This window comes from Protomyctophum bolini (genome assembly GCF_963924005.1).
Source record: "Protomyctophum bolini genome assembly, chromosome: 23".
Taxonomy (NCBI): Eukaryota; Metazoa; Chordata; class Actinopteri; order Myctophiformes; family Myctophidae; genus Protomyctophum; species Protomyctophum bolini.
The window spans coordinates 2,256,323-2,267,991 of NC_137884.1; the positions used below are offsets into that span (position 1 = coordinate 2,256,323).

Here is an 11,669-nt window from a genome sequence, read left to right on the forward strand (position 1 = left end):
AGCGTCATCTTCAACAAAACACGAGCAAAGTGCTCACGACTGTATGTGGCCTATAGTCATTATCTTTCGTAGTCCTGCATGGTTGCTTATTTGTCCCTCAAAATCAGACAACACTGCTTAGTTCACATGTATGCACGCAACTTGACGCAAGCGTTTGACTGATGCTAATTTATAATTCACGTGAAGCATAATTATGTTGAGGGGAGATGACAAATGGTTGGAGGCCCTTATTGGTTCATCATCTTTTATGAGATCTGAGGTGTTGTTGATTTTGGAGCCACTCTCAGACAGGGAAGCCATATGTGCCTACCATGTCGTTGAGTGTTTTTTATTCTTTTCTTTTATGTCCTGTACTGCAATGGTTCCCAAAGTGAGTTCCGGGGACCCTCAGGGGTCCTTGAGGGAGTTCCAAGGTGTCCCCTGCAGCAAAATGATAGTTTGGAACCAAATGGACCCTTATGGGTCTGTAACTCTGAGAGCGTTCCATTTGTACACTCTCAGAGTTACATTAACATTGATTTTACAATATAAATTGGGGGGTCCCAGAGATAGAAATGCCATTCATTAAACGGGGGTCCGTAGACGAATATGTCATACTGTGGGGGTCGTTGAAATGAAACGGGTTGAGAATCACTGCTAGAGCCGTAGAAAATCTTCTCTAATGGGGGTCCCTGGCATATCTTTTTCAAATGGGGGTCCGCGGGCTAATCAATTTGGGGGTCCTTGACATGAAAAAGCTTGGGAACCACTGCTGTACTGTAAACAGAGAGGATTGGTTCCCTGAGACTACCTTGCGAGGGCAAACATTAAGCTAATTTGCCTGTGGCGTTTCACTCCCGCGGGGCTTTGAAAAGCCAATAAAGTTTCTGTTGTTGTGAGATGGATTTTTTTGTTTTTTTCTTCTGCCTCCTCGTGTAAAAGTGACTTTCAGACGGCCCTATACTGTGTGATCTGGGTCTAGACAGACAAGCAAACACATGCAATATTCAATACACTGATATGCATGTACAGTATAGAGTATACACTCCCAAACTGGAGTGGGGCAAACATGAATTTACAATGTCATGAAGCAACAGTAAAAGTGCTCTGTGTGCATTCTTGTGTGAAGTCTTTCCCTGTGTGTGAGCTTCGTCTGTCATCTGGTTGAGCTGGATATACGTAGAGTATAGACGATATGGGAGGGGAGACATGAAACCCATTAAAACCAACTGGAGATAGCATCTGTGTCATTTCATAAATGGCTGTTCGAAAATAGCAGATGTACAAGCTCACGGCACGTCACCTTGTGCCACGCTGCGAGCTTTTACTGCTATCGAGATATTTCATCTCGAAAAGGTGCGAGAACTATTGATTTAGAAGGCATTTTGTACAATCGGCCTCGGGTTAACCATCTTCGTGTTGCCGTTGTAAACGCACTTCCTCATTACTATTCCCTACCCAATCTCCTATTCTGTCTCTCTGTCTCTGTCTCTAATGAAACTGTTCCTTCCTTCTGCCTTTCATCTGTCAGTGTGAGGAGGCCGTCAGGCCCGGAAATAAACAAAGCATCGGCTTCTCCTTCTATACCGCCTCTACCTCCATCACTTCATCCCTCTCTCCATCCATCTCCCTTCATCCCGTGCTTCTATTACCGGCGAACACCGTGCAGTGCTAAATAGACTGGATCTCTCAGCTCGGTGCTAATTCCTGTTTCTTCTGGTTACTACAGTGCCGTGGCGCTGTGCGCTCTGATGACTTTCTGACAAATTCACTTCCCCGTCCTTATGTTGCCCTTTCCAGGGCGGCTTGAATGAAAAACGACACACCTTTCGCTTCCCATATTGCCTCCCGGAACCGTGTCAATGAACACCATTATTTTATTTTTGCCCCGGGTGACGTCAGTGTTTGAAACCAAATATCTCTATATGGGGAGCAAAAACAGACATGATACGATCAGAGAGAGAGAGAGAGAGAGAGAGAGAAGGAAATCATAATACAGGGAGTGTCCTCACACGTAATTGTCTCATTATAATCGCTATCATATATTGTGGATGGACACGAGACGGAGCGGAGCAGGTAATTGAGGCCTTGCACGGAACGTCAGCATCGTTTTATTTCTTCTGGCATGTAACCATTGCTGAAGAAAGCACCCACTTTCTGTGCTGTGGTAGATTAGGCCAGTGGTTCTCAAACATTTTCATGTCAATAACCCCAAGTTAATATGTATTTTGGCCAAGGAGCCCCTTCTGAATACATTTTGTGCCAGCGATCCCCATAAGAGAAGATTTTTGTACACCTATTGATACTGTAACTTTACTATATGTCATAGTGTATTTTGCTCAGGACCGACTGTGGAATAACTTGTTGTTAAATGTTTTGTATTAGAGTGAGTTATATTGTATTATTGTCCCCCCCTCGAAAGGGTTTACATTCCTAGCAAATAATTAATTCTAAGCATCCAATGAAAGGCTATAATCCTATGAAGAAAGCGTTAAATCAGCTTATGAGAGGAAAGGTGAGGGAGAAACGTCGCTGGACAGGCACCTATCTGCCTGTCTAGACGAGGATAAGGGCAACTAGGGAGGTAATATAACATTACTCTGGTCATTGAAAGTGTTCGTTTTTTCCTGTCACCCCCGCTGGTATCGTTTTAATTCGCTCTGGAAACAGGCTTGCATGGAGACACTCTGGTTTTATGGCGAGGTGTTAAAAATGTGGCCTGGATGTTTTCCCTATAGCAGTGGAGGGTGAAGGCAATGATGGCTGCTGGCTCCCTCGCACTCCAAGCCTTGTGCTGTGATGACGGCCAACGGTGCTGTTGGGCCAAATCAAGGATTTTAATGGGAGATTTTTTATTTTTCATTTTGTTTTACGTTGCATTACGTTGGATTTACAATCCCACGGAAAACGGAGGAGGCTCATTCCACATTCCTACTGATTGCAGGGGTAGTTAATTTTTCTATAAACCGCGTGTTCGAGTCCTGTTCATGACGACCTTTACTGCATGTCTCTCCCCTTCTCTCTCTCCCTTTCCTGTTCATCTTCACTGTAACTATCAATAAAGGCACAAAAGCCAAAAACAAGATATAGACGTTGTGTGGGAAACCTCACAATTATGTCCAAAACTGTTACATTGAAAGATTCAAATTCGGAAACGAGACAATGAGAGAGATTTACAACAGAAAGCAAACTCCAGGTGGACTAACTAACTAGGGCATTTAAACATATGATGCCTGCCAGTCACAATGTGGGACTGGGTCTCAGTTTGTGGGACGCCTGAAAGTCTTGGAAATGAGGGACTGTCCCACGCAAAGGGCGACGTCATCTGGTCATCCTGTTTATGTTTGAAATGCAAACACATAAACAACAAAGATAATGCAATATGTTTGAAGGATGTGGCCCCCATCCCTTCGGAGGAAAAGGTTTGTACGGATTTATGCAAAGTATTCCAACCCAAATCATAGCTAATCATGCAGCTAAAGGAGAGAGGGCCCGGGCTTCGTCGCACGACTGTGTCGACCGTCCAAGATAGCAGACGTACAAGCTCCCCGGTGCGGCCCGTCGTATACGAAGAAGTACGAATCAAAGTAGACATGGGGCAGCCATGCATGACAACGATAGCCTATACAGACAGCTACGCATATCCTCTTTCACAAGCTCATTTTGCCAGCACTTTCATAACCGCCACAGATGTTGAACTATGAAGGCTGTTCTGCATTCTAATGTATGTTAAGTAAAACAAATATATATATAATAAACATATTCCAGGCTCCTGTGGGGAGAGAGCGAACGTCCTTGCCTGCATATAAGGTCAGGGACGTTGACATTTGCTTATATACGGTAAAATATCAGTATGAAATTGGGTTATTATTATTAGGCTACATTGAGACGCCTAGTGCTCATTGCGGTCACAGAGAGGAAAGCATGATGGGAGATACATTGATCATGAAGATAATGGGCATCATGTGTGCATGGGACAGCTGATTTGAATATGGAAAAAAACAAGTTACAGTATAATGCGTGACGTGATATGGTCTGTTGACACCATGGACTGGTTTGCGTGAAATTGTAGTATTGCAAATAATACATAACATTGCACGTGTCACACGCACGCACGCATGCACACACACACACACACACACACACACACTTGGCACGCATGCATGCATGCACGCAAGCACGCGTGCACACACACACACACACACACACACACACACACACACACACACACACAGCTTGCATCAGATAATAACCAGTAAGACGCGCAAACGCGGGAAGCGAACGCAGCTGAGACCCTGCAGATCATGTCTGTCTGTCTGTCTGTCTGTCTGTCTGTCTGTCTGTGTGTCTGTCCCGCTGTTACTGTATATGTGGACCTGGTCCCTTTTGTGCCCATATATGGAGCTGAGTGATTGCTGATGCAACACACTCCATATTTGGATAGCGGGACAGACAGACACACACACAGACTTGATCTGCTATAGGTCTCATAGTAAGTGCTCACTGCGTTCGCAATCACTGCGTTCGCAATAATGAATTGCATTTTTATAGCGCTTTTCCATGTGCTCAAAGCGCTTTACAATGGTTCATTCATTCATACATTGGGAGGTGAAGCGGCAAACAGTCGACACCAGCGTCCTCACTTCCCACATTCACACACCAATGGTGGCGAGCTCACAACTACCAACTCATTGGAGGCAATGTAGGGTTCAGTGTCTTGCCCAAGGACACTTCGACATGAGGAGCCGGGATTCGAACCACGGACCCAGGGATCATTGGACGACCTGCTCTACCTCCTGAGCCACAGCCGCCCATGATGAAGGAAAGGTGTGAACGATTGACTTTATTTTCGCTCAATAATGACAGGTGTTTGTTTTTCTGTTAATAACTACTACTATGTATTTACAGATAAACAATGATAATGTTGGGTGCATTGGAGCATTCAGTCCCATCTCACACACACACACACACACACACACACACACACAGCTTACACTTTTTTCAGTGGTGCCTACTGCCTCCGCTCCATTATGTAGCTGTGTGTCCCATGTGTATGTAAGTATACGCGTCCCAGCACGGAAAGCTGCAACACGATAACTACGTCATTTCTCGACCGTTTGGACGCGGGAAGGCTCAGCGGAACTATTTTCAAATGTTTTTAAAATGGTAGTAAAAAAAGGAAAGGTTTTGGACATATATCGGCCTACGGTTTTCACTCGACAGCATTAATTTATTGTTCTATATAGGACTACATTGAAAACCAGCTCTGGCAGCTTCTCTACTGTTAATTGTGTAATTGATAATACGTTTCCTCGATTGTTTATACCGATACTTGATATCACAACACTTTATTACTGGATGTTTTCTGAATTTTGGGGGCAGGGCAGCTTAGCTGTTCAAACCTCCAAGATTTATATCATCTTAAAGTGTTATTTGTGAGAGTGCCAAATTATAACATATTTTCCAGCTTTAGCAGTGATGAATGCCCAATTTGCCCATGCTCAGAGTCAGACAGACAGACTTGGAGAAGGATGCTAAAAAAGATCTATTATATGTAAATGTCGACTACATGCTAGCAGATCAAGGTCCTTACTCTGACATATATGAGACATCAGCGCCCTCTGGCGGTCATTTAAAGACAGCAATTCAATGTGACTAAAGATCACTTATGGACAATAAAACATTATGCATTCTTTTTTATATATATATATACATATTTATCCCACGATTTTGCAACCCATTTATGTGTCAAAACATATTCATTCTGTTTACCAATAGTGGAAATTAACTAAATACTTTTAATCAAGTAGGCCTAAGCTTTATATTTCTGCTCCATTCTAACACTTTAGATATTTTTTTATTCAGACCTTTTAGTTGTAAGAAGAGTATGTTTAAATAGTGTTATTGCTGCTTTTAGTGTTCTTGCACTATACTGCTGTGGACTCTTCATAGAACATACGGTGTGTGTGTGTGTGCGTGTGTGTGTGTGTGTGTGTGTGTGTGTGTGTGTGTGTGTGTGTGTGTGTGTGTGTGTGTGTGTGTGTGTGTTTCTGTGTGTGCGTGCCGTGTGTATGGGAATACAATGTACATTTATAAACGATATCAATTATACAATTATGGTGGTTGCATTTTGTCTCCCAAGTCTCACCAAGACACAGGATCTGACTGAATCTGAATTTGAATTTTGACCTGATGGTCAAGATTCCATGTAGGCTATGCCCTGAGCAAGCAGGCAGGCTCAATTAGATCAATAATTGTAAAGATTCAAGGTTCAAATCCCTGGTAGAAGAGCAAAGTTACATAGTGCAACTTTAACTCATTTCAGATGAAAACTTTCATATAGCGCCTTTATCCAAGGTGCTATAGATTGTGCATCGATGGCGGAGGAAACCATGCAAGGAACCAACCTGCACATCGGGAGCAAATAGGGGTTCAGAGTCTTGCTCAAGGACACTTCGACACTAACTCTGGGGGTGCCTGGGATCGAACTGGGAACCTTGCTGTTGCCATCCGGCCACTGTCACACCCTGTTGACTCATGACTCTTAAAAGCAGGTAGGCCTACTGTAAGTGATTTTCTTTGGTTAAGATAAGTGTTAAAAAGCTCTATGTTGTTATATTGTGACGTTTGTTCAGTAACAGGAGCCTCCATGTCTCTCCAGCTTTTTATTAACTTTTTTTTTAGGAATACTTTAAAAATAATACCCACGGTTTTTTTTTAACCGATTTTGACCCCCTATGATTTATTCTTTTGTGAAGTCAGGATGAAATATTAAGGAAGAGATTGATTGATTGATTTATATTTTATATATTATATATTATATATTATATATTTATATTTATATTGTATTGCACCAACAGCGTCGCAATCCCCGGACGGCAAAGTATGACTACATGCCACAACCATGACCGATCAGGGCTTGTCGTCCTGGGTCAGCCCTCGACGAAATGTCGTCCTGGTCACTCATAGCCATGAATACAATTCATGCCACAACACCGTGCGCTAAAAATAAAAACGATAAAAATAAAAACGATACACCATTTTTCACAAACAGCTGTAAATATTCTGAGCATTTTCATACTAATTTGGTAATTTTCCGATGTGTATTTTTCGAGAAAAACACTTTTGCAAACCTGTGACGTCAGGTCAGATGTCTTCCCCGAGACTTTATTAACAAGTTGTATTTCATATCTCTACATCTATATATCGATGGATCTATCGATCTCAGTGTGTTTGTATATAATAATAAAAAAATCTGGCATTTTGTTCTGGCACTCTGGCACTGTTAATGATTAAATGATAGATACTTAATGTATCAATCATTAAATAAAATGTTTGCACCCGGTCGAGTCCACGGCAAGCTGCATCCGGTTTGTCATGCCATCTAGATACATGGACCCTTGGACTGTTTTCGTATCCGGTCTAACAGGATCTCGACCATATATCTATGTCACTTTAATAATATATTCACAGCGGTCTGAATGCATGTATTTAAATACATTTAACTGTAAATGATAGAATAAATTGTTGTTTACATTATTCATGTTTACCTTAGTTTTGTTTGCTAGCTAGAGCTAGAATAAAATATTAATGTTTGCATGAGCCGATGACGTCATATCCTCGGCGCGCAGTGTGATTTCTCTACTACCTCAGGTAAGACGTGTTTCTGTTTCCAATATTATACCTGTATAATCTTATATTTTTACTTAAAATAACATTAACATACATCGTTAATTCTGCACAACCCCTAAATGATAGAACAACGCCACAGGGTTATTGTTTACGTTGACGTAACTTATGTCGGTGTATATTGGTAGCAACTAAAGCCTGGGTATCGAGGCTAGTAGACAACATGACAACACATCCCGTTCCCAAAGTTGGGTCCGGCCCGTCCGGGGACCCCCAGGGGTTCTTGAGGGAGTTCCAGGGGGTCCCCAGCTTAATGATAGTTTGGAACCAAATGGACCCGGTCCCTTATGGGTCTCTAGTCTGTACAGACCCTAGCCCCGCAAGCAGAACCCGAATGTAGTAAAGTTTCTGATACTTTGTTTACTTTACCCATTGGGTCCTGCTTCACGCTGGGCTGTCGCCAGTTACGCACAAACAAATACAATGTAAACACGCCATGAGACGGACTTCTGCGCGCTTTTACCATGTTTATTCATGTATTGACTTACGAATGTGCGAACTATAAGTACCTTACATACCATACCGACACATCTCCTGTGTCGCGGAAGCCGTTAAGTATTTTTAATCCATGATTGATTAAAAATGTCGCTTCTTCCTACCTTGTTTATTGACACCTCATTGTACCGCCTATCTGGCTAGCTAGTGGTGCTACAGCTATGACGGAGCAGATCAGAGGCAGGGACATAGCCCGCAAAGCCAACCGCACATCGAGAGGCGGTACAATAAACGGTAAATAAACAAGAAGAAATCAAAGCGACATTTTTAATCAAACATGGATTAAAAATACTTAACGGCTTCCGCGACACAGGAGATTTTATCAGAGGTATGTAAGGTACTTATAGTTCGCACATCCGTAAACAAACACAATAAAAAGCGTCGTAATACCGCGCCGATCGACTAAACGATGAGTTTGTGTATATCCGCGTTCCAACAATCGCATTGAAAAATCTTAGCATGACCAGGAACCCTACGTATAAAGCGCCCATCAAATTTCATAAAAGCTTTATGTAGGGTTCCGAGAGGGGCTATACAGACCCTAGCCCTGGTCCAGTGGTTACAGCGAGTCTCTCTCTGACGCCCTCCGCAGCCGGGCTAATTGGTGTCAATTTGGGGGTCCTTGACATGAAAATGTTTGGGAACTACTGTGCTAAACAACAACTCCATGTGATTTGTGACTAAAAAACGAAATGTTTTATTGAGTTGTGGTTTTTATTGAATACTTTATAAGTCAAACCATTTCCCTCTCATCTCCCTTACGGACTTATGTGTGTGGGTGGGTGGGTGCCTGCCTGCCTGGCTGGGTATGAGCATAAAAACAGCATGGTTGTTTTTCACCACCTGTGTGTAACCTAACAAACTCAATTGCACATATTAACTGTATATATGATGATTTCGGGTGTGCCAGTACTGTACAGTGACAGTACAGTAGAGGGCCCGGCACACGGTAACTCTGTCTTTTCTCAACCACTTCGGACACGGGGCGGCACGCCGGGGGTCTGGAACTACCCCCCCCCCCCCCCCCCGGGACCCCCACACGGATTTGCACCACTCACTTCACATGGGTGTGATTTTCATTTTGGTCCATTGTACTCAAGTTAATCATAAATAGATGTAATCCAAAACATTGTGATGAAGCTCAGTGAAAACTGAGCTTTATCACAATTAGTTACAGAGGCGGAAAGTTCTTATAACGGCAGGGGGTTCAAGCACCTCCCCCCCCCCCCCCAGCGGTGGAAAAAAAACGAGTTTTGTTTTTTCGAACAAAAGCCACCTTATTAGCATTTGAATGCGGCATGCGCGGCGGCCCAACACCTATCTTGTATAACCCCTCGTAAAGGTATGTCACTTGTGACTACGTGTATGAGATGACAACATGACCACTGGGGAGGGGACATTTCAGTGGACAGTCAGTGGGTGCATAATTTACTGCAGTGCATATAGATATATTTTGCCAAAATGCAGTGGGTTCAGTCGCGCCTTTGCCAAAATGCCAGGGGGTTCAATCGCGCCTCTGAACCCACGGAGTTTCCGCCACTGATTAGTTAGATACCGATATTAATTTGACATGAAAAAACACTGCAATAGGATTCTGAATAGAAGTTCCAACAGTTGGGTGTTACATTCTGAATCATCTTTTTTCTCTTACAGATCTTCCAACCTCAAACAACTCTCCAACTCTCCAGTCCAACACAAACAAAACAAAAGGCACTTTTAAGAGCCACTCTCTCTCTCTCTCCCTCCCTCTCTCTCTCTCTCTCTCTCTCTCTCTCTCTCTCTCTCTCTCTCTCTCTCTCTCTCCCCAGCTCTTCCCCTCTCTCGCTTCCAACCCCACGTGTGTGTGTGTGTGTGTGTGTGTGTGTGTGTGTGTGTGTGTGTGTGTGTGTGTGTGTGTGTGTGTGTGTGTGTATTTTTCCCCCTTGTTTGTCTGTCTGTCTGTTTGTTTGTTTTTTACTCATCACCATGAGTGATGAAAAAGCTGTGATTGCGGATCTGCAAAGGAGTGTAGATGAAGCAAAAAGGGCAGCTGTCATCAAAGGTCTTAAAGACTCCATTCCTCTTGAGTACCACTCTAGACCACCACCACCAGCAAAGAAGGCAAAGGCAGCTAGACCGAGGGTGACATGGGTAGAGAGAGACAGCAATTGGAACGTCGTCCATGCAAAGCCAAGACCAACCAGGAATCGGTCAAATCAGGGTCAGTATTGTTATACCATTAACTCATTTAGACGTGAGGCTGATTCTAAAATCCACTTGAAACTTTCAAAAGCTTTTGCGGTCCCCCTCATCTGACCACTGTTCAATCATTAGATGGGTGGACCGAATACATTTTTGTTTTTTCTTACATTAATTAAAGAGATACCGTAACTGGCTACTATTACCCCTAACTGCTCCCAATGAGCATATCTGGTGTCTGTTGATGGGTGTGAATTGGTACAAAACATTGAAAATCTAATTCTAATTCAAGCTACAGCAATACAGTGATGCAAATAGCCTGCATCCTTAGACCGACTCAGTTGAGAAAGGACACAATCATGTCACCCCCTGGGGTTCCTGTGACGCAATACCGTACTGTAACCGAATCCACGCTAAAAATAAATCAGGGGAATACACACTCCCCAGGCGAATGGATCACCTGCCTAAAAAATATACATTATATTACATAACAATTACATTAGTTTGCACTGTTGGTTGCAACTTTGCATAATACTTTGCCAATCTTAAAGTTGTCGGATACATTTTCTACATGAATATAACCATTATTAGCCATTGGCTATCGCGATTAGGCGATAGCCAATGTAATTCATGTGTCGCTCGCCGTTCTCCCACTGTTAAAACGCACTGTGAGATGTCCCTGGGACCCATCTAAAAGACCACCCCTGGGTCCCATAAACCCATTACACTTAACCTATTTACATCACTGCAATCAGTCCTAATGATTATCCATAGGCAGATAAGTTACGCTAATTCTGTCCACATTATGGTTTGGGAAAAGTATACTAGTCCCCTCAGGATAATAACTAGGCTGACAATTTATAATAATGTTATGAGTGGTGTTGTTTTTGTCCTGTTATAGCTGGTCCGAGTCGGAAGGATGGTCCAGGTGCTTGCAGTCAGAAACCTGTTCCTCCGATCGATCTTCCTGACACCATCTCTGAGGTCTCCGTTGCTCCAGTTGCCCTTGGTGTGTATTTCATTAGTGTAAAGAAATATGCTCATAATATATATTGTAATAATCTGCCAATGAGTTTGAATGTTAATTACGTCTTTCTATTACACATTTGCCACAATAAATGGGCAACTACCCCTTTCACAGCCATTATTATACTTTTTTATTTATTTTTCTAAGCACAACATGTTTTTAAATATCCCATACTCTTTATACAGAGCGTTTCTTACAAGAGCTCCAGCACTCTCTGAGCGTTGCCTCGGCTGACATTGAGGAAGCCCCAACCCCAACAGCTCCTCTCCTAGCTTCATCAGACTGGGCCACACGGAACCGC

The 11,669-nt window shown here is 42.9% G+C and overlaps 1 long non-coding RNA gene across 1 annotated transcript; it reads left to right on the forward strand.

The window, feature by feature from the left end:
- Positions 1-4,666: 4,666 nt before the first annotated feature.
- On the forward strand, positions 4,667-7,303 carry LOC308310789. The gene is made up of 3 exons (XR_013963539.1): positions 4,667-4,806; positions 6,305-6,533; positions 6,840-7,303. It is a non-coding gene; the product is annotated as an uncharacterized lncRNA (long non-coding RNA).
- Positions 7,304-11,669: the final 4,366 nt, after the last annotated feature.